The 20948-nt window shown below is 36.8% G+C and overlaps 1 protein-coding gene and 1 long non-coding RNA gene across 5 annotated transcripts in view; one reads left to right on the forward strand and one right to left on the reverse strand.

Moving 5' to 3' along the window:
• The window catches only part of LOC150099789 (uncharacterized), a 102727-nt gene that overhangs the window by 69350 nt on the left and 12429 nt on the right, over positions 1-20948 (forward strand). For all 3 annotated transcript variants that reach the window (XR_016549389.1, XR_016549390.1, XR_016549388.1), the window contains exon 4: positions 2069-2176. This is a non-coding gene — a long non-coding RNA (uncharacterized LOC150099789). The remainder of the gene's footprint in view (positions 1-2068; positions 2177-20948) is intronic.
• The window catches only part of LOC150099790 (uncharacterized), a 123948-nt gene that overhangs the window by 58961 nt on the left and 44039 nt on the right, over positions 1-20948 (reverse strand). The window lies entirely within an intron of this gene.

Below are 20948 nucleotides of genomic sequence, written 5' to 3' on the forward strand. Positions count from 1 at the left end.
AATGATATCCTGGCCTTCCAATTCTACCCTCCATGGAACTGCCCCTAGTTGATACCTAAGACTACTATAATCACTCGCCTTATAATTCCACATACATTCCCTTTTCTTTGATATACCTGCATGTCTGTTCATCTTCCAAGTCAAAACCACATGGTCACTCTCTCCAACTGGTGGGAGAGATGTCATCTCACTTATTATCAGCTCTTCTGATGCTATGACCAAATCCAAAACTCTTGAACCTGTTGTCTCCATCACATGCTGCCAAAGACATTTGTCCCTCAAGAATTCCAGAAATTCTATCCCCTTCTTACTACTTGCATTTTCCTCTTCTCAGGTTATACTGCTGTAGTTAAAATCTCCCATAACAATCATTCTTCTTGCACTTGCCAAGCTCAACTGTCTAAACATCTCCTGGTCCCCACCCTCTGTGCTCCCTGGTTTATAGCAACACCCCAATAAATATCCTATCTTGGCCACTTCTACCTCACACCATAGCATTAGCATGCCTGTTTAACCCTGCAGAGGTCGCGGTCGAAAAAATTGCAGCGTAGGTCATATGTAATGAATGTATCTGAGAGATACATTCATTACTAGTATATGCTAAAATGCGTTAAAACTTAAAAAAAAACTGCAAATATAATACATGATGGTTTATTTATTTTCAGTTACAATCTAGAAATTATTGAACAAAGAAAAAACACAACTAAACCAATACTATACTGACATCGGAGTTCGTGGCATCCCTCAGATACAATTTACTATCAAATATCACTTTCACTTTAGCATTCGACTATCATTCTTATCATCGGACTCGAGTAACAAAATCGCTGAATCTCCTCAACATCTGATGAATTATCCAATCAATATATTTTTCCAGCCATTTTCAACAGTGAATATTAAAAAAAAAAAAAACAATATTATACTGACATCGGAAGTCGTGGTATCTCTCAGATATAATTTACTATGAAATATCACACACTTTTACATAACATGTGTTAAACCAAAACTGACTGCATAAACAGTGTGGAATATCACTCGTAATATATGCATGCGCAGCTACTCATAACCTCCAAGCTATACACTGGATATGTGTAAGAATATTTATATTAAACAATTTGTTTGTATCTGTCAAATTAGTCGCAACCTCCACAGGGTTAATAAGAGTCTTGCAACAGCACAGGTTCCATGGGAGTGGAAAGAAGGTAAAATTGTTCCACTACATAAAGGTGGTGATAAGGCTGTGGCTACAAATTATAGGCCAATCTGTATATTTGGAGTTGTGGTTCAAGGTATTGGAGAGATTGGCAAGAACTAGAATACAGAAATGGGTTGATAACAGCAGTATTCTCTGTGGTTGTCAGCAAGGGTTTGTTAAACATCATGTTTGACTTTATGTACTATAACAGGGTGACAAACATCTTTGAAAAAAAGAGCTACATATACAGATAGTTATCTGAAAGTTATACATGGGGATACAATGTCCTGAAGGGAGAGGATCACTAGCAGTGTGCCACACCTCCAGGGAGTCCAAAGACTCATTGATGGAGGACACCTACTCTACAACTCTCCATCTCCACCAATGCACCTACCATCATCTACACCAATGATATCTACTGCCGCCCACCAACACTATTATTTTCACGGACAATTACAAACATCCATGGGGCCATTGTTGTTTAACTGGAATGGGTTTAACTAGCAATACCAAGCTGTTTGCAGATGATGAAAAATTGGGAAGAATAATGCAGTCAAGCAGATGTTATGGTCTTAAAGGAGGACTTGAATAGATTGTGTGAACAGACAGGTAAGTGGAACTGTCAGTTCAATGTTGGATGAGGTTTGTATGTGAGATGGTGTGAACCTCCTATGATGAGCCTCTGAGTCCATGGAGGTCAAATGTTAATAATCTTCACTAAAAATTGTTCCTAAATAGCTGAAGCATTTTACTTGTTTTATAGGTTCTTCATTGAAAATGCAGCTGATTTTTAATCCTGTTTTATTTTTCCAGTTTAAGTCTTTTAAGTACTGATTTTCATACATATACAGATATATATGAAATTTATTATAGGTCAATTTAGTTCAAGAGTCCTGAAGATGTACTGGATTTATTTAAGAGTATACAACAACAATTATTGAATTAAAGAGCCAAGATGATCATCTTCAATTCTGATATCAGGTATGATGTCACTTTCCTTCATAATGTGATCCATATACATAGATCGTAAATGGAAATTAGCATGTTACCCTTGAATCATCTGATTTTTACATCAAACTATCTTCTGTACATCCTTCAATTTTGGCTGTTCACTTTCAATTAAAGTAGAGGATATATTATTTATACCCTTGCCCCATTTCATATAAAATCATAGCACTTTGAACAGCTTTTCTGTTAGTCAATGATCATGCTTTCCAGATTTGCAAAACAAATACTTGTTAGAGTCCCATACTTTTTCAACTATTTCTCTTAAAGTAAAAATCAGATACCAACAACTCTTATTTGGATTGAAATAGCTACTTCTCTTACCTGAAATAGTATTTCAGGTAAGAGAAGAAGTATTATGAGAGCCTTACTACAATTATCCAAAATTAGACCTTCAGAATGATGTAGTATCAGGGGTGAATGCTGGTCTTGAAATTCACGCTTGCTCTTGTTATCATTCAGGGAGTGAGAGGTATGATTGAAGTCTGATTAGAGGAATAATGAATTACTGACCATTTAAAACTATATATTTAGAAGTTTATGTACATTTAATCACACAAATACAACATTTATTTTACAAATGATATTCTATCTTTTTCAATTTAGCTACCCGAATACAAATTCCCCTACGGTTCTTCTTTATGACTGGTCAATAACATCGTCATAAAAAGTTGGTTGTAACTTAATTTTCCCAAGCAACATGCACTTGTAAAGGCTGGCTGAAGCTCACTGGCTAGAGCTACTTTGGCTGAGTATGCCCAGTGTTTAAGACGACGTGTAGTTTCATGTATGCGCATAGAAATGGCTATGCGCATGCATGAAATCACATGCATTGTAGCGAGGACCTGGAAGCTCCCACAATCGAGCAAGCCACGGTAGCATTGACTAGACGACCAAGCATCAGCCTTCGATACACAATGCAAAGCTCAATTATTACCGTGCAAGCTTAAGACATCTTCTGTGTACAAAAATAAAAGCCTAAATGGAATGCTCATAAATGCATGCATTTATATGCATTTATTAACAAATAAATATTACTTCTTTCTCAAGTAATGAGCTTCCGCATCAAGCATGGAGAATTCGCCCCTGTGTAATATAGCTACTAGAAACTTTAATAGCTCTATATCTAAGAATTTCTGGTTAAATATCACCTACTCCAGAAGACTTTCCATATTTAAGATTTAGAATAGAAATTATTACTCCAGACTTTCAGAATATTGATCTTCAATTTTTATGTTACCCCTCAACTCATTCCATTCTTTTAGAATATTTTTTACTACATTTTTTTAAGCTTTCTTATAGCTTCCAGGACATTTTACCACCTTTGTGGTTTAATTAATTTTTTTTTTTTTTTAATAATCTTCTTACCAGTCTTTTGTTTAGCTACTTTTCACTTTAGCTCTCTTACATTTTTTTCTGTTATCTCTCAGAACATTTGCAGACTTACTGCCAGGTATTTCTGATATGATTTCTTCTTTTCATGGCTGCCTCTAACTTCTTTAGTCCAACATGAGGGAATGAGAGAGAGTTAATATGAATGATAAAAGAGGAGAGAATAGGAAGAGTGGAAGATAGGGAATAAGAGAGAGTTATGGAAATGATAGAAGAGGAGAGAATAGAAACAGTAGGAGAGAGCGAATGAGAAGAATATGAGGGAGCACTGGAACCAGGTATGGAGTGATGTCAGGAAGGCAGATAAGTAGAGGAACACAGAGGGAAAGTGTTAGGGGGAAGAGAGAGAGAGAGTGAGGGATGCAGGTGGGCAATCAAGGACCAGGGTGGTAAGAGGTGTGATGTACGGGGACTCAATGATCCATGGTGTGCAAGATAGGATGAGTGTTTGCCTAGAGAAACGATAGAAAGAGTAGCTATGGCAATTACGAGGGGTGAAAGGGGGAATGGATGACCTCTTGTGGGAATGGATGAGATGATTGTGATGGTAGGAATGAATGACTTGGGAGGCAATGTAAATTGGGTGGCGAGATTCTTACTTGAGGTTGTTCAAAAGAAAACGCAGAGAGAAATGATTGTGTGCATGTTGCCCAGGTATGATAGTGATGAGCTGAGCAGAAAAGCAGTAATATTGAATAACATAATATCTAGAATGTGTCAGAAGAGAGGATTGGAATATGTGGATGCTTGGAGGCCGTTTGAGGACAGAAAGGAATTGTATGCGAGAGACCACTTACATTTGAATGAGGAAGGATGTAGGTATCTGGAGAGATTGCTGTTTTCTGAAGGAGTCGGTGTGTCAATGCAGGGAAACTAGAATACCCAGGGTGGATTGGTAGCAGGAGTGACCTCTTGTGGGAATGGAGATGGCATCAGGTAATGCTGGGAAAAAGAATTGTCTCCTTGTTCCCCTTTCTCAAGTCATAAAACGTGCAGGGTGCAATTGCGGGCGTATCGGGGTCGACTGTTAAAAGAATTCGTAGGGAATCAAAAGATGAAGGTAAGCCAAAATTTAAATCTCCTAAAAAAAAGCGCCAGAGTAAAGAAAACCATTGAAACCATAGCTTTGAATGATTTTGATATAGACGTTATAAGAAGAACTATTCATGAATTTTACATGGTCAAGAAAAGAGTGCCGACTGTTCCGAAATTGATTCCTGTGCTTAAAGAAAAAATTAATTTTCCTTGGAAAAGAGAAACTTTAAGGAAAATACTTAATCGGATTTTGTTTTAAAAAGTCCCAGAATAAAAGGAAACTTATCATGGAGCGAAGTGACATTGTTTTATCTAGAATGCAGTATTTGAGAGCAATAAGATGTTTCAGGGAGGAGAAAAGACCGATTGTGTATCTAGATGAAACTTGGATGGATAGTAATTTAACTTACGGAAAATGTTGGCAGTCTAAAGAAGAATGTGGAGTGCTACAAACCGGAAATGCCTCGTGGCGCATAATAATTTTGTGTGCGGGTGGAGAAAAGGGATTTTTACTGAATTCAAACTTACTATACAAAGCCAATTACCATAGGCAAATGAATTCTATGAACTTCGAAAAGTGGGCAGAAGAAGAACCGATTCCAAACTTTCCTAAAAATGCTGTTATAACTGATAATGCTTCATATCGCTCAATTCGATTAAACAAAATTCCAAATTGGTCTAATAAGAAGCAAGTTCTTATGGATTGGCTCTCTGCAAATAACATTTCTTATTCCCCAGATATGAGAAAAATTGAATTGCTTAATTTGGTCAAAAGAAACTTGCCCACAACTAAGCTATTTAAATTCGAAACGATGCTCAAAGAGTATGGATTTCTAGCTTTGAGGATACCACCATATCATTGCGATATTAATGCTATTGAGTATGTTTGGACAGAAGTGAAAAGTTTCATTCGCCATCGCAACATAACTGGAGATATTGACATGTCGAAACTTTTTAAGCTTTCAGAACAGGCGACTGAAAGGATTTCATTTATTATTATTTGACACTTCCAGGGAGTCCAAAGACTCATCGAGGGAGAGTGTGCCAACAGCATCGAACGATTGGATCCCTTCCAACTACTAACCGCGCTCAAACTTACTTAAATTACAGTTCAAAACTGGGGAAAATATCTTTCATGTCACCTCATTGGAAAATATGTATTGTGACAGAGACGGAATTATGCAAACCTTTGGTGAACAGTTTAAGTGAAAGTGATGGCGATTCGGACACAGATTCAGATGACTATGAAGATTAAAAGGATTTGATAATGGTATTTTTTCCAACCTTTTTTGCATGGGTTTGTTAAGAGTCACAACAAGTCATAAATAATTAATCAGTTTAGGACATTAAAGTGTCTCAATTCTCTCAACTGTAAGTTTAGAATATCTAAGTTCATTTGAAAAAAAATTTCTGTTTTTCATTATAATTATTTTTATTTTATAGAAAACTTTCTAAAAATAAACTTAGTTAAATTTTTGTTTTATGCTATACCATTTTTAATTTTGTTAATACTTGTACACTTTTCCAAATGTTATACAAGCAAAATAGTTACACTTTAAAAACTACAATGTTCGTAAAAGAAAAGCTAAATTTTCCGACCTGTAATAATAAACAAACAAACATCCCAGAAGACAGATTGATTACCCTATTATTGGAATGGATTCTCCTTTTTCTGACATGCGCAGAAGTGTCGAGGAATCTCTAATCGGGCAAACTATATGATGAGCTGCATGTATGACAAAAAGACCTCCTAGATGAGTCTTTGACTCCATTGATCTTAGGGTAATAATAATAATAATGTTGAAACATGGCATTAGTAATGAAAAAGAATCCAACAAGTGCTTGCTTGCTACTCATTATCAGCTTTGCCTTTTCTCCAAAATTTCCCAGATTACAAATCTTCTGGGAAATTTACAACCAGATTTTAATTATCCTTATATAAGCTGCATTCTGTAATAAACAAAAAAAGTCTCTATTTTTTCCTGGGGCTTTACATAAAAATAAGTCTCACTATACAATTTTTCCTACTTTGAAATTTGCCCACATTTTCTTGAGCATACCTGCCATTCAAGAAATTTACTTGTTTAATATTATTATTCATTTCTAACTTCCATGGAGTCAAAGGGCTCATTATGGGAGGTATACACTTTCTCATGCCAAAAGATCATTGATCTGTCACTTGAACCCATTCACAAATTCCACACTTGCCACTTTCCAGCAATGCATTCCACTCACTGAATCACTCTCCATGCAAAGAACCTGCTTTTCACTCCCTTGCTCACACCTCCTTATACAGCTTCCATGGAAGGCTCTACCCTTGCCAACCTCCGCTCATTGAAATATCTTCTCCATGTTAATATGGTAACAACCCTCATCAACTTATGTCTCAATCATATCCCTTCTTCTTTTGATGTTCTAATTTAGTAAACCTTCTCTAATACATTCATACCCCTGAAAACCAGGTGATTAAATCTGTGCACAGTAGTCCATATGTGGCCTTATCAAAGCCTTATACAGGAGAACCATAACCTCTTTGCTTCTGCATGTCAATGTCTGCCTCTCATTACTGCCATAATCCATTGGGATGTTCTTACAATTTTAGCAATGTGATGATTAAACTTAAAGTCACTGTCCATCATCTCTTTCAGATCTTTCATCTCCTCTACCTCCTTCAAAATTTCGCCAGTAATTGTGTACTCTGCATCTCTGCACCTTGCCTACCAAATGAGTTCAGTATTAAATGCAAGAAGAAATTGTTGTTCAATGAAAGAGTTAATGTGAATAGTTAGAGAAACTAAAAGTATGCTTACACAGTGATCAGAATACATTATGGAAAATTATGGAAACAACTACTGCGTTAGAGTAAAACTTTAGTTTAATATAAACCAAAATGGACACTTGACGTTTCGACCTTCATATCAAGGTCATCATCTAGAACATACAAAGAAACAAGCTGCACTACAATCTACATGGTTTGCTAAAGTTACTGACCAACTGTTACAACAATTATTGACATAACCTCTGGTGGAGAAAAAAAAAAACCTTTACTACATCAAAGCTAGAGTCATATTATTATCATCATCTATTAGGTTGCAAAATTAAATTAGGCTGGAGAGCAATATATGTATATGTAATATATGTAATAAATTTTTTAACTTGGGGATATTGTATATTAGGATAACCAAGTTATTTTATAAACTTGGTTATTTTAACTCCTAATCCCAAGTTTGCAAACAATTAAGTTTGCACCTGAAACAAAGTTCAAGTCTAAAGATGGTCAACACCAGTGCAACTCATTGTAAAGGCGAGTAAAGCCCTGATCACTATTCTTAGTATTTTCCCATAATGTAAAGCACATCTCACTAGAAGATGTATACTGCAATGCATTATGGGTGGGGTCACTATCCAGACCGGTTTCAACCTTTTTTTTGAGGTCTCCTCAGTGAGTAGCTAGACCCTAAATACCAAGGTTGACAATTGACATTTATGTCTTTAGGGGTGAAGCAAGATGCTTTTCATATTCCCCGCTATTGGTTGTGGTTACAGTGAAGGTAAAATTTACGAGCAGATTGCTCGCCCTGAATGGGCATGGAAATTATGCATCACTAAAGGAGGCTAATATAGCTTTTGGTCTTCTATATTTGAATATGTCCCTTGGATCGTATGCTGCAGCTTGCTGAACCAAATCGTTGGGATGTGTGGACGTCTTTAGGAAAAACTTGGTTGCTAAGGATTGTAGAAAATAGAAAATATAGGGAATATTCGTGTCTCTGTGGAGTTGATTGTTTCTAACATACCACAGGGCGTTCAGAATCATTCTCAAGCACTTATTCTGCACTCGCTGTATTTTGATAATGTTAGCATTAGAGGTGTGGCTCCAGGCCGGAGATGCATAGGTGATTATAGGACAAATCATCATCTGGTATAGTTGCAATTTGATCCTGTTGCTGAGCTTGCTATTTCTATTAATCAGCGGATAGATCTGAGCTATGGCTTTAGATGCCTTTGTGCACGCAGATTTGATGTGTTGGTTGAAAGATAACTTTTTGTCGAGAATTACACCCAGGTAATTTGTTTCTGTCTGCCAGGGAATTTTAGTATTGAATAGTAACACATCTCCTGCAGGAGACATTGGCCTTTTTGAGAAAAGAACGGCTGAGCTTTTCTGGGGGTTGACTTCCAATCTCCACTTGGAGAACCAACCCTCCAGCTTTAGAAGGTTTTCTTGAAGCTTTCTGGTAATGAAATGGGGTCAGAGAGATCTGGTTAGTATTGCTGTATCGTCCGCATACAGGGCCAAAATGGAAGTCATCGGATTGTGCGGGATGTCTGACATGTATATAGAGAACAGCAATGGAGCCAGTAGAGATCCCTGCGGCACTCCAGCAAAGATATGGCGCTGGGAGGATGTAGAACTGTTGATTTTTACTTGCATTGATCTATTCTGAAGATATGAATGGATTAAGTGAACCATTTTTAGCGAGGTACCGGCTCAGATAAGTTTGTGCAGGAGTCCAAAATGCCAGATTTTGTCAAATGCTTTGGATAAGTCTAGGAAAACAGCGCCTATGCACTGGTGCCAGTTGTAGCTGGTGGTGATGTATTCCACAATTCTGTGGATTTGCTGGGTAGTACTATGGTGTTGCCTGAAACCAAACTGTTCTTTAGAGAGGATGTTTAGGTCATTTACTGAGGTTTGGAGTCGTGAGAGGATGACCTTCTCTGCAACCTTACCCAGATTTGAGATAAGACTGATTGGACGATAATTTTGCGGTAGGTGTGAGTCTTTGCCTGGCTTATGTATAGGAATTACGTCAGCCAGTTTCCAGGTAGAAGGAAAATAGTGAAATCTTAAAATTGCATTTATTATACTGGTCAGGTGCACTACTGCTTTTCGGGGCAGAAGTTTAATCACCCGATTAGTAATGCCGTCTGGCCCAGGTGCTTTTTTGTTCTTTAATTTTTTAATAATGTCATATAACTCAGCAGGTGATGTTGGTGCAATATGGTCAGTGCTGGAGATAGGAAGTTTGAGTGAGTGTCTGACCTTGCTGTGAATCTTATGTGGTCAAAGTCAAAGTTTCCATACGAAGGCCTGCATTGCTCCTCTAAGTTGTGTGCTATAACTTCTGCTTTGTCTACATCTGTGTGAGCAAGACCCTGGTCAGAGAATATTGGGGGAAGGGATCTGTCTTTGTTTTTGATATTTTTCAGTAGTCTCCAGATGGAGTGATCAGTAGAAGAAATGGAGGATAACTTTTCATCCCATACTTGGTCTCTATGGGCTCTGAGTGCATCGCTTACTGCCCCATTTAATCTGTTTAGATTTATTTTATCTTGTGGTGCACACGTGTTACGGTATCTTTTCCTAGCTCTGTTTTTGTCTCTGATCAAGTTCGTGATGTCTTCAGGCAAACGATCTGGCTTGCGGGCAGATTTGTAGGAGGAAGCTACCTTTATAGCAGAATTAATTTCTTGTGTGAGATTTGTAACTGCAGTTTCTACTTCTTCTTTTGTGCGTATGTGAGGAACAGGTCCAATATAATCCTTCAGTGCTGCTGATAGTCTTTCCCATGCTATGTAGGAGTGAGAAGGAGGACATAGGTATTCTTGATTTCCCAGCTGTAGTAGAATTGGATTGTGATCGGATGATAGTTCATCCATAGATATGATGCTGAATTGAAGTTTAATATCCTGAAGGATAGCTATATCCAGGATGTCAGCAGTGCCGAACGTACTGAGATGAGTTGGTTCGGTGGGGCCTGCCACAACAGCGTTACTTGATCCTAAGTAATTGTAAAGGATGCAACCATTCTTGTTTGTGGTTGTACAATTCCACGCAGGATGCTTGGAATTCAGATCCCCGGCAATAATGGTGGGCTCTCTGGTGCATAAGATGGCATTTAGATCAGAGTGAAGTAGAGATTTTTGGGGAGGGTTGTAAGCTCAGTAGATTTTCAGTTTGCCAGTGGAGCTGGTTTTTGTTTTTAAGGCCATTTGCGTTCCACGCAACTATCTGAAGAGATGCTGGAATGAGTCTGTTACTATTCATTTATGAGAGCTGGGAGGATGACCTGTGTTTCACGAAGAAATCTTTTAGTGGAGGTTTCAGTAGGGTTTGATAAGCTGAAATTTTGTAGCATGTTTGCTAGTGAGGCCATAATAACAGCTGTTAGGTTTTTAGGTGCTGTTGGTTGATTTTGTTCTGGATTTGGTCTAGTTGTACGGGTCACATCAGCATGGCTTCTTGTTTGCTTTCGGGTGTCTCTATTATTGGAGGTTTCTGACTGTGGCCGCTGAGTCTCCGGTTTTGATGTCTGGGCCTCTGGTGTTCTTGTGCTGAAGGAGGATGGCTGATTGATTGCCTCCATCCGTCTGTTCTTTGGGTGCTGAGTACATCCTTTGTAGTTCGCGGGATGAGGGCCACTGCAGTTGGCACATTTGGCCGAGGTAGTCCTCGGCTTTGTGCAGGTATTGGTTGGGTGGCTGTCTCCACATTTTAAACATCTATATTCTGCTCTGCATAGATTCTGGGAATGGCCAAACTTCTGGCACCTGTGGCACTGCCCAGAAGATGATCTTTTACAGAGTGGTTCCGGTGTGACGATGAGACCACAGACTGTTTTTAAGTTGTAAATATCCTTGTATATTTTATGAATTTCAACAAGGACCAATGGCATTGGAGTCTTGTCAGCTTTGTACATTTTGCTCACTTTGACTGGGGGCAGATCCTGAAAATTTAGGTCAGCAGCTATTTCTGCTGTGTCAATGTCTTCAGAGACACCACGAAGGACTACTTTCAAGTTTTTTCGGAGCCGAGCGCAAAGGTATGATACTGGATGCCTCTGTCGTCCAGTTCTTTCGACAACCTTCTATAGTCTGTCACTGTTGCTGGCTGGATCTTTATGCCTTCATCCATGTTTTTGGCCTAAATGAAGCCAATATGCAAATTGGACATTGTCAATCTTAAAGCTGCCCACTTATGCTTTTCTATAAGGATGATCGGAGGCACCTTTTTTTTGGGAGAAATAGCGGAGTCCGAACTCTGTAGCATTTCACTATTGTCATTGTGCGGTTCATCTGTTGTTCTTCGCTTTTTGCGTGCGTGCACTTCTACAAAGTCTGAAGAAGTAGAAGGCACTGATTCTAAATGATCTTCAGCGGCTACGTCTGAGACACATTCGGGGGGAAACGTGTCATACAATTTCACTTTTCCCGGCCAATTATCACTCAGCAGCTTTCCCAGTCTGAGGAATTCCTTATATACTTCCTCGAATTTGATTTTATTCACAAGTTTAGCCATTTCAAGACACAGATGGAGAAAGAGTAGAGATTTCTCAGGTGTCCTGAGCAGGTAAAGATAATCCTGTAGACTTTTGAGGGTCCACTAGCAAATCCCGTAGACACTCTTAGGTGTTTACCAGCAATAAAATGTCACTATAAGAAACAAACAAAGGTGATACTAGCGGCTGTAGGCCTAGTGAATCGCCCTTGTAATTACAAATGACTCACCTGGATAAAGCACTATGGAAAATAAAGTGACTGTTTATGGTAGCAAGCAATTAACTACTATTACTAATGAATAAGCATAAATATATATTGCTAAAAACATATCAAACCAATTCATAATTCATCTTCAGTAATATTCGACACTAAACACTAACACACGATCCGCCATTTTTTTAAAAAACCATACCAAGGTTATAGTAATACGGAGCCTTATCAACTTTACCTATAGAAGTTGCAACAAGGTGTTTTTATTTTTAATAAAAATCTCTGGAGGAGATATAGATTTAATCAATTTTTTAACTTGGGGATATTGTATATTAGGATAACCAAGTTATTTTATAAACTTGGTTATTTTAACTCCTAATCCCAAGTATGCAAACAATTAAGTTTGCACCTGAAACAAAGTTCAAGTCTAAAGATGGTACAACACCAGCGCAACTCATTGTAAAGGTGGGTAAAGATCTGATCACTATTTTTAGTATTTTCCCATAATGTAAAGCACATCTCACTAGAAGATGTATACTGCAATGCATTATGAAATGATTAGATGCAATGCAATGCATCCTAATATACAATATCCCCAAGTTAAAAAATTTATTACATCTATATCTCCTCCAGAGATTTTTATTAAAAATAAAAACACCTTGTTGCAACGTCTATAGGTAAAGTTGATAAGGCTCCGTATTACTATAACCTTGGTATTTAGGGTCAAGTTACTCACTGAGGAGACCTCAAAAAAGGTTGAAACCGGTCTGGGTAGTGACCCCACCCATAATGCATTGCCAGTACACATCTTCTAGTGAGATATGCTTTACATTATGGGAAAATACTAAGAATAGTGATCAGAGCTTTACTCACCTTTTCAATGAGTTGCCCTGGTGTTGTACCATCTTTAGACTTGAACTTTGTTTCAGGCGTAAACTTAATTGTTTGCATACTTGGGATTAGGAGTTAAAATAACGGAGTTTATAAAATAACTTGGTTATCCTAATATATATATATATATATATATATATTCATATATACTGACTATAACCAAGACTAGAATAACAATTAAATTTATTCAAAACGCAACATGTTTCATCGGATTGTCCGACTTCTTCAGGCGTGGGAACATAGAAAGCAAGTAAACACTATAAGAAACATCGTATCACTATAAAACGACTATTACAAAATCAGTTAGCTTTGAACTGTAGCTACAGTCCGTGTTGAAGTTCTATTGTTAAGTAGCTGCGTGCATCTGATTTCACGCGTGTGCCAATATCGAATAGCAGAGCTGAAAGAGTCTGGTAGATTATAGCTGAGGTTATTATTTATGTGATGAGGGTCCATAACAATTTCCTTAGACTCGACTACGTGTCGCTCCACCTTGTCACGGCATATATGAAGGTTTGAGGTTGTTGTCCAGTTTATCTCATGTTGACGGCCTTCATCATTTGTGTTTACTGAAAACAGTACATGGCTTGACAGGGCACTTGCTCTAGTTCTTTTGTAGGCAATGTTTCTCTGATGTTCTTCTAGACGTAGGAGGATGGATTTTTCAGTTTGGCCATAGACTCACGCAGCTACTTAACAATAGAACTTCAACACGGACTGTAGCTACAGTTCAAAGCTAACTGATTTTATAATAGTCGTTTTACAGTGATACGATGTTTCTTATAGTGTTTACTTGCTTTCTATGTTCCCACGCCTGAAGAAGTCGGACAATCCGATGAAACATGTTGCGTTTTGAATAAATTTAATTGTTATTCTAGTCTCGGTTATAGTCAGTATATATAAATATGAACATATCCCAGTACCGAGTTAATACTACAAATTGCTATATATATATATATATATGTTAAAGATACCAAACAATTTTTCTACATATATATATACATATATATATTTGTGATTATACATATAAATTTCAACCAACTGGTATGAAATAGTTTCCAATAAAAGCTGAAAATTGCTTAAAGTCCTAAAGTACTAAATACTAAGTAGGCTGAATATGTGCCATCCAAATTCTTGGAATTTTTATGCCACCATTATTGTTGCGATTAGGGTGGTTAATCAGAATTTCACAGGCTTCTTTAAATTTTCTTTCATACCAAGTTTTTGTATGATGTAAAGAGCAGGTACTTTTTAAATCAATTTGGTGTAAGGTGTTCAGAGAGTGATCTGAGAGGCCTGCTTCACCAAAATTGTTATATTTAATGCGTCTTTAGTGTTTTTTTTTTTTTTTTTTTTTTTTATGTATAGGGGATTATACTTTCAGTTTCACCAATATAAGGTCAGTTATAGGTGCAGTAGATGCAATAAACTCCAGGATGTGCAATGGGAGGAGAGGATTCTTAGAGGAATTGAATATGTTTTTTTAATTTTATAGGTGGTTTAAAAGTGGCATTAAGATTATAATGGTATAGGATTCTATTGATTTTTTCTGATAACCCTTTAACGTATGGGATGGCTATGGTTTTACTGTAATCTATATTCTTTTTTGATGAAGAACTTTATTTATAGTATTTCTGTTATAGTCATTATTTATAAAAGTGTTGCTAATAATCTTTAATTCTTGTTTAAGAGCTTGTTCATTAAAGCAAACTGTTATAGCTCTGTTTTTGAGGGTGTTAATGACTCCAAATTTTTGCGACGGGTGATGATATGAGTTAGCATGTATATATTGGTCAGTATGTGTCAGTTTGTGGTAAACCGTGAAGGATAGACTGCCTGAGGGAAGATGTGCGACTAGGGGTGCACCAGTAGTGTCCGGCGCCTGTGTGCAAAACTTTAGTTGGCTCTGCTATACCCCCCCCTCCCCCAATAAAAAAATCACTTTATAAAAACGTATCAGTGAGTAAAAATGAAATAAGAAATATATTAATTATACGTTTATTGAACAAAAAGCAGAAATTTAAAAAAAATTATAAAAAACAATAAACATACAAGAAGGGAACAAAAACAACAAAAATAATCTAGAAAAAAATGAAGTAAATAAATAATAGTAACTTACAAGTATATAAAATAGGAACATATTAAACATTATTGGGTAAAGAAATAGTTAAATATTTAAACAGAAAGAAAAATCACCTAGTGAATTGAATTTTTCTAGTTTTCATTAATGAAAATTATTGAATAATATCATGTATATCAAGTTGATCCAAAATATCTGAACAATGGTTCAAGACAGACTTTCAAGATTTGAAAGTCTGTCTTGAACCATTGTGGAGAGCAAGTATTTTTTTAATAATTTTAAGTTTAGAAAAGGACCGTTTTCTGCAGATACCAGTAATGACAAAAGAATCCGAAGAGAATTGTAAAGTTTGGATAAACTGTGATTAAGTCGTTTGAATAAATATACTGAATTATCTGATATGTCGTTTTTAAAATTAGAAATAAATGGTTGACAGTATAAAATTTCTTCGTATAAATCGTCTGCATCAATGTCTGAATGATTCTCATGTATTAATTTGTCGTAACTTTTTACAACAAGATAATAAATATTATTTATTTTGTGAAGTACTTAACAAATACAAAAACTGAAATTAATTCATATGTTCTTTTAATAAAGTAAATCTTTCTGCAAAGATTTTAATGTTTGATCTATTATGCAGAGAAAAAAAAATTACTTGAAATGAAATTTCAGGATCTGCTATATTTTCATGTTCATAATCAAATTGTGTTATTTTTTACGTCGCCTTAGTGGTCTACTACTACAAAATACAGATTCTGCGTCAAATTTTGCTGCAATTAATTTTAGCTTTCTACAATTTCTTTGAAAGTTTCATCAGACCTATAATCATTTAAAAATTGATTTATATCATTCAATGCATCAAAAATAAGTTGGAGATTCGTAGATGAAGACTGCAGTATTTTGCTAACAAAATTAACTTTATTTAAAATATTATACCAAATCTTTGGCACCTTTATATCCTGGCGCCTGTGTGCATCGCACGCATTATTAAACATATGGCCGGCGTGCCCCTGCGTGTGACCAGTGTATCCAGGAACGGGAGCGAGTTCTGATTTTCAATTTCGATAGTAAATTGTATGCATTCATGTTGTTTGTTCAGGCGGCTAAGGAATGTGTTTAATGTTTGTCTACCATGTGGCCAGATAACGAAAACATCGTCAACGTATCTAAGCCACACTGTAGGTTTTAGATTAAAGGAATCAAGAGCACTTTGCTCAAAAGCTTCCATATAAAAGTTACCAGTTGGCGGGGATAGTGGTTAGCGCATGGCCATACTTTCTTTTTGTATGTAAAATTTCTTTTGCCACATGAAGTAACCGGAATGTAGTACCTGGACAAAGAGGGCCGTAATGTCAGGTGGAAATTTGTTCTGTAGGAGAAGAATTGTGTCACTGATTGGGACATTTGTGAAAGGGCAGAAACGTCAAAACTGACTAATAAATCATCTTTGCCGAGTGTTATGTTTTTAATTTCGTTTATAAAGCATTGTGTGTTCTTTATATTGGAGGGGGAATGACCTAGCAACTCATTGAGTGTTGACACTAATTTCTTGGCTAGGTGATAATTAGGTCTATCTATTCCTTAAACTATCGGCTGAAGTGGAATGTTTTGTTTGTGTATCAGGTGATTATAAAATAACATCAAGTGTTCAGAGCCCTCTAGCGAGTAATGTATTGGATGAAACACACCAATATTCGGTAGACGTACACAGTGGAACATGGGGATTCGATTTAACGAAAAAAAAAAATAGTACCAAAAGTCACCAACAGGCGAAATTTTGGCACTGCCAAATTAATTTTAGTAGGTGTGACTAATGAATGACTAAATGACAAATGAGAGAGAACACATCAATTTCACGACGTTTACTGTTAATTACAAATGAGGTTCAATATGACCACCATGCTCATGTTCCAGGAACCGCATACGGTGCACATTTTCCAGTGGCTCGCAACATATCGGAATTGATTTGTCTCACGTGTAACGTTATTCGATCTTTCAAAGTTGGAATATCGGGTACATGTCCTTGATACACAATGCTTTTAAGAAATCCCCACAGCTAAAAGTCACAAGGATTGAGACCAGGCGATCTCGGTGGCCATGTCATGGGAAATGCACGACTAACGATTCTTCTGTCAGAAAAATGTTGTCGCAAAACATGGTGTACCTGAAGTCTGATGTGGGGTGGTGCACCATCTTGCATGAAGATGGTCGAATCGAGACATCCTCTTTGCTGCACTTGTGGAACCACAAAGTTCTATAGCATATTGGCATACCTGTTAGCATTGACTGAACAGGCACTAGTCCATTTTGGCGATTTTCCTCGTAAAAGTATGGACCGATGATAAAAGATGCCATAAATCCGCACCACTGTGACTTTGGGTGAGTGGATAGGTATCTGCAGACACACATACGGATTAGTTGCAGCCCAAATGCGACAATTGCGTGTGTTAATATTGCCGTTCAAATCAAAGTGCGCTTAATCACTCCATAAAATATGTCACGGCCATGCATCATCCACTTCCATGCGCGCTAAGAATCTCAAAGATAAGTCAATTCATGTGGTCGCATCACCAAGGCGCAATTCTTGAACATGACTGATTTTATAGGGGTAAAACTTCAACATCTGATGTAGGATTTTCCACACCGTTGTGTGTGTGCGATATCAGTTTGCAGGATATTGCTCGTGCACTGCTGGTACCCTGCACATTCGTCATCTCCTGTTCCACAATAGCAGTTTCAACTTGGTGATTAATTGGTTTGAGTCCCTGCCTACCTGCACTGCTAGAGTTCTGGTAGTTTCAAATTGCTGAATCAGTTTTCGTAAGTTTGTTACGCTAATCGGTCCTTTTTTGTAAATTTTTCATAAGCTGAAAATCACGAAGACAAGCACTGCCATTATTGTTCCGCTGATAATAGAGTTTGACTAACAAAGCATGCTCACGTAAGGTAAGAGGCATCAAAAAGCAGTTTGTCTACGAATGATAATAAATCTCACAGGCTTTCCTTTTATTGCATGATCGCTCACAAGAAACGCGATAATGCAAATTAACACATTTTACTCGGTAAACAGCGCCAAAATTCCCCTGTTGGCGACTTTTGGTACTATTTTTTTTTTTTTCGTTAAATCGAATCCCCATGTTCCACTGTGTACGTCTACCAAATATTGGTGTGTTTCATCCAATACATTACTTGCTAGAGGGTTGTGAACACTTAACGTTATTTTATAATCACCCGGTACTTTAGGAACACCATATATTCTGGGAGAACGGGGTATAAGTTTTTTTAACAGTCTGACAGCCAAGAAGTGACTGACTTAAGTAATTTCTCAGTTTTTTTCTTTATTCTGTTAGTTAAATTATAGTTTACAAGCTGATAGGTACTGTTATTGGAGACTAGTTGATTCATCTGATGGATGCAAGTTGATCTGTCAAGGATGACAGTGGCATTACCTTTGTCTGATTTTGTTATAATTATTTCTTGATTAGCTTTTAATGACTTGATTGCTGCTAGTTCTGTTTTTGTAAGATTGCTATACAAGATTTTCTCTTTATTCAGAACATTGCTGGTCTAAACGAATTTCATCAGTTATATTAATAGGAAGAGACTTTATGCCTTTAGGTTTAAGGATGTTTTAACACCACAGGTTACATGTCAGCAGCATTTGAACAGGACTATAGAGGTTATGGACACCTACATTATAGACATAAGGTAGCTTGAAACAGTGCCTTGGGAAATTGCATATTAGAGCAATTATCATGGGTGATTTTGAGTATGGAAATATAACCATGAGGTATAAGAAAAGCATGCAAGACAAGGAAAAGAGAATTTATAGATTTACTGAGGAAACTACCTTAGCTAACACATGATAGCAGGGATTCATGGCACAAGAATACTATCTAGTAATAGCTTCTGATCTGTCTATAAATTAAGTGACCTATGACTCCAGTTAGTGAGAAGATTATGCAATTTTTGACTTGTGAGGTGTCAATGAACATAACAGTTTTGACTGAGAAGCGTATGTGGAACTATAAAAAAGTGAGAAGGTAACTTTAAGCAGTGCCTTGAGAAATTGCATGGTAGAGCAATCAAAGCATGGGAAGCGGTGCCTGAAGGAAGCTATATCTGACATTCACAGAGTTAAATTAAATTGCATGTGAACAAAATTAATTATACTTGGAAGTTGAAAGTTTCTGTCCATTTCATATTTTAGTTTTAAGTGTTCATCACTTTAAAGCAAGAGCTACATAAAATGCTGTGGATTTGATACTGCGAGAAGAATGATGACGATGCCAAGGAGAAATATAAATTCAAGGCAGAAGAGTGATTGCTATAAGGAAGGGAAAAAAATATGATTATCAAAAGAAGTTAGTCAAACGGGTCAAGGAAAATCAGATAATTTTATTACTATATAGCAAGTAAGTAAAAGAAAGAATGACAACAGAGGAATAATCTTAATGAATGTAGATGGTAGAAAAGTATCAAATGATTTAGAAATAGCTTTGTATTTAAGTGTTCACTTCAGCAAGGTATATTTCCAGGCAGATTGGGGTGGGGACTGCATGAAAGAACAGAAAAAATTATTAAAAAGGTATTCAAGTTATTGTAAGATCATGCAAATACAGCAGAAACACTGGATAGACTATGCCAAATTACCAATGTCCATTGATGGCACAAAGATTGGATTATTGGATTAGATTCTCTTGGGTTGGATTGTTTCAAATTACAACCAAAGCAACTAAGGTTGCAAGGCTAGTGCATTATGTTTGTTAATGCATTTTCGTCTGGACAGTTTATCTGTTTTGCAAGATGAAACAGTGTCCAGGAGGAGAAAACTCCCATATAAAATAGTCATCTCTATTTCATCAAAAATTCTTATACAGGTTATTCATGTCTTAGACTGGATTAGAAACCAGATCTTTCCAACATAAGGTATTTTAGTTTTTGACTGGTCTAAGGAGGCTCAATTTAGTTTGTCTCAGTACATGCATGATTTCTAATGAGTGAAAAGTACGCAAGATAACTTCATTATACAAAAGATTTAGGACTGATTCAAGTGAATTATAGACCAAATTAATATCTGTGCTGTGTTCGCCTACCATGATGAACATACCCCAGAAAGAGATTGTTAGGAATCGCATCCAATGCTTGGTAGACAATATTAGAATCCTTTAAAGAAGACAGCAAGGTTCTGTATTCCTTTAAAAATCTGCTCATGTTCTATAAATTAGCGACAGAAGGTTTCATAAAGGGAATAGATATACAATATAAACTATGATACTCCTGGATTTTGACATGGCATTTAACATAATTTCATGCAAGGGGTTGTTATGCAATTTCAAATGGATATTATTATTATTATTATTATTATTATTAAACAAGACCTCATGGAGTCAAAGACTCATCTAGGAGGTCCTTTTATCTCACACACATCTCATCATACCGGGTCTTAAACACATTCAAACTCCCTGCAGACACCACACTCTCAGGCAAGGCATTCCAATCATTCACAACTCTGCACGAAAAAAACCTGCCTCTCACTCCCCTACTCACACCCTCTTTATACAGTTTCCAGGGATGGTTTTAAAATTTTCCAAATTTTAAAACCTTACATTTTGCAACATTGAACTCACATCCCCATTTGCTTGCCCAATCACTCAATTTATTCAAGTCTTCTTGCAAGGCCACAACATCTTCACTACTCTTTATGGTTCGTCCCAACTTTGCATCATCTGCAAACAACTGAATATCTCCATCCAAATCTTCGCCAATATCATTAATATACAAGTTAAATAGTAATGGCCCTAAAACAGATCCCTGAGGCACTCCATTAGTGACTTTCCTTTTCCTGGATATTGC

The sequence above is a fragment of the Typopeltis vanoorti genome, chromosome 14 (genome assembly GCF_054136105.1).
Source record: "Typopeltis vanoorti isolate ZY-2024b chromosome 14, IOZ_Tvanoo_1.0, whole genome shotgun sequence".
NCBI lineage: Eukaryota > Metazoa > Arthropoda > Arachnida > Uropygi > Thelyphonidae > Typopeltis > Typopeltis vanoorti.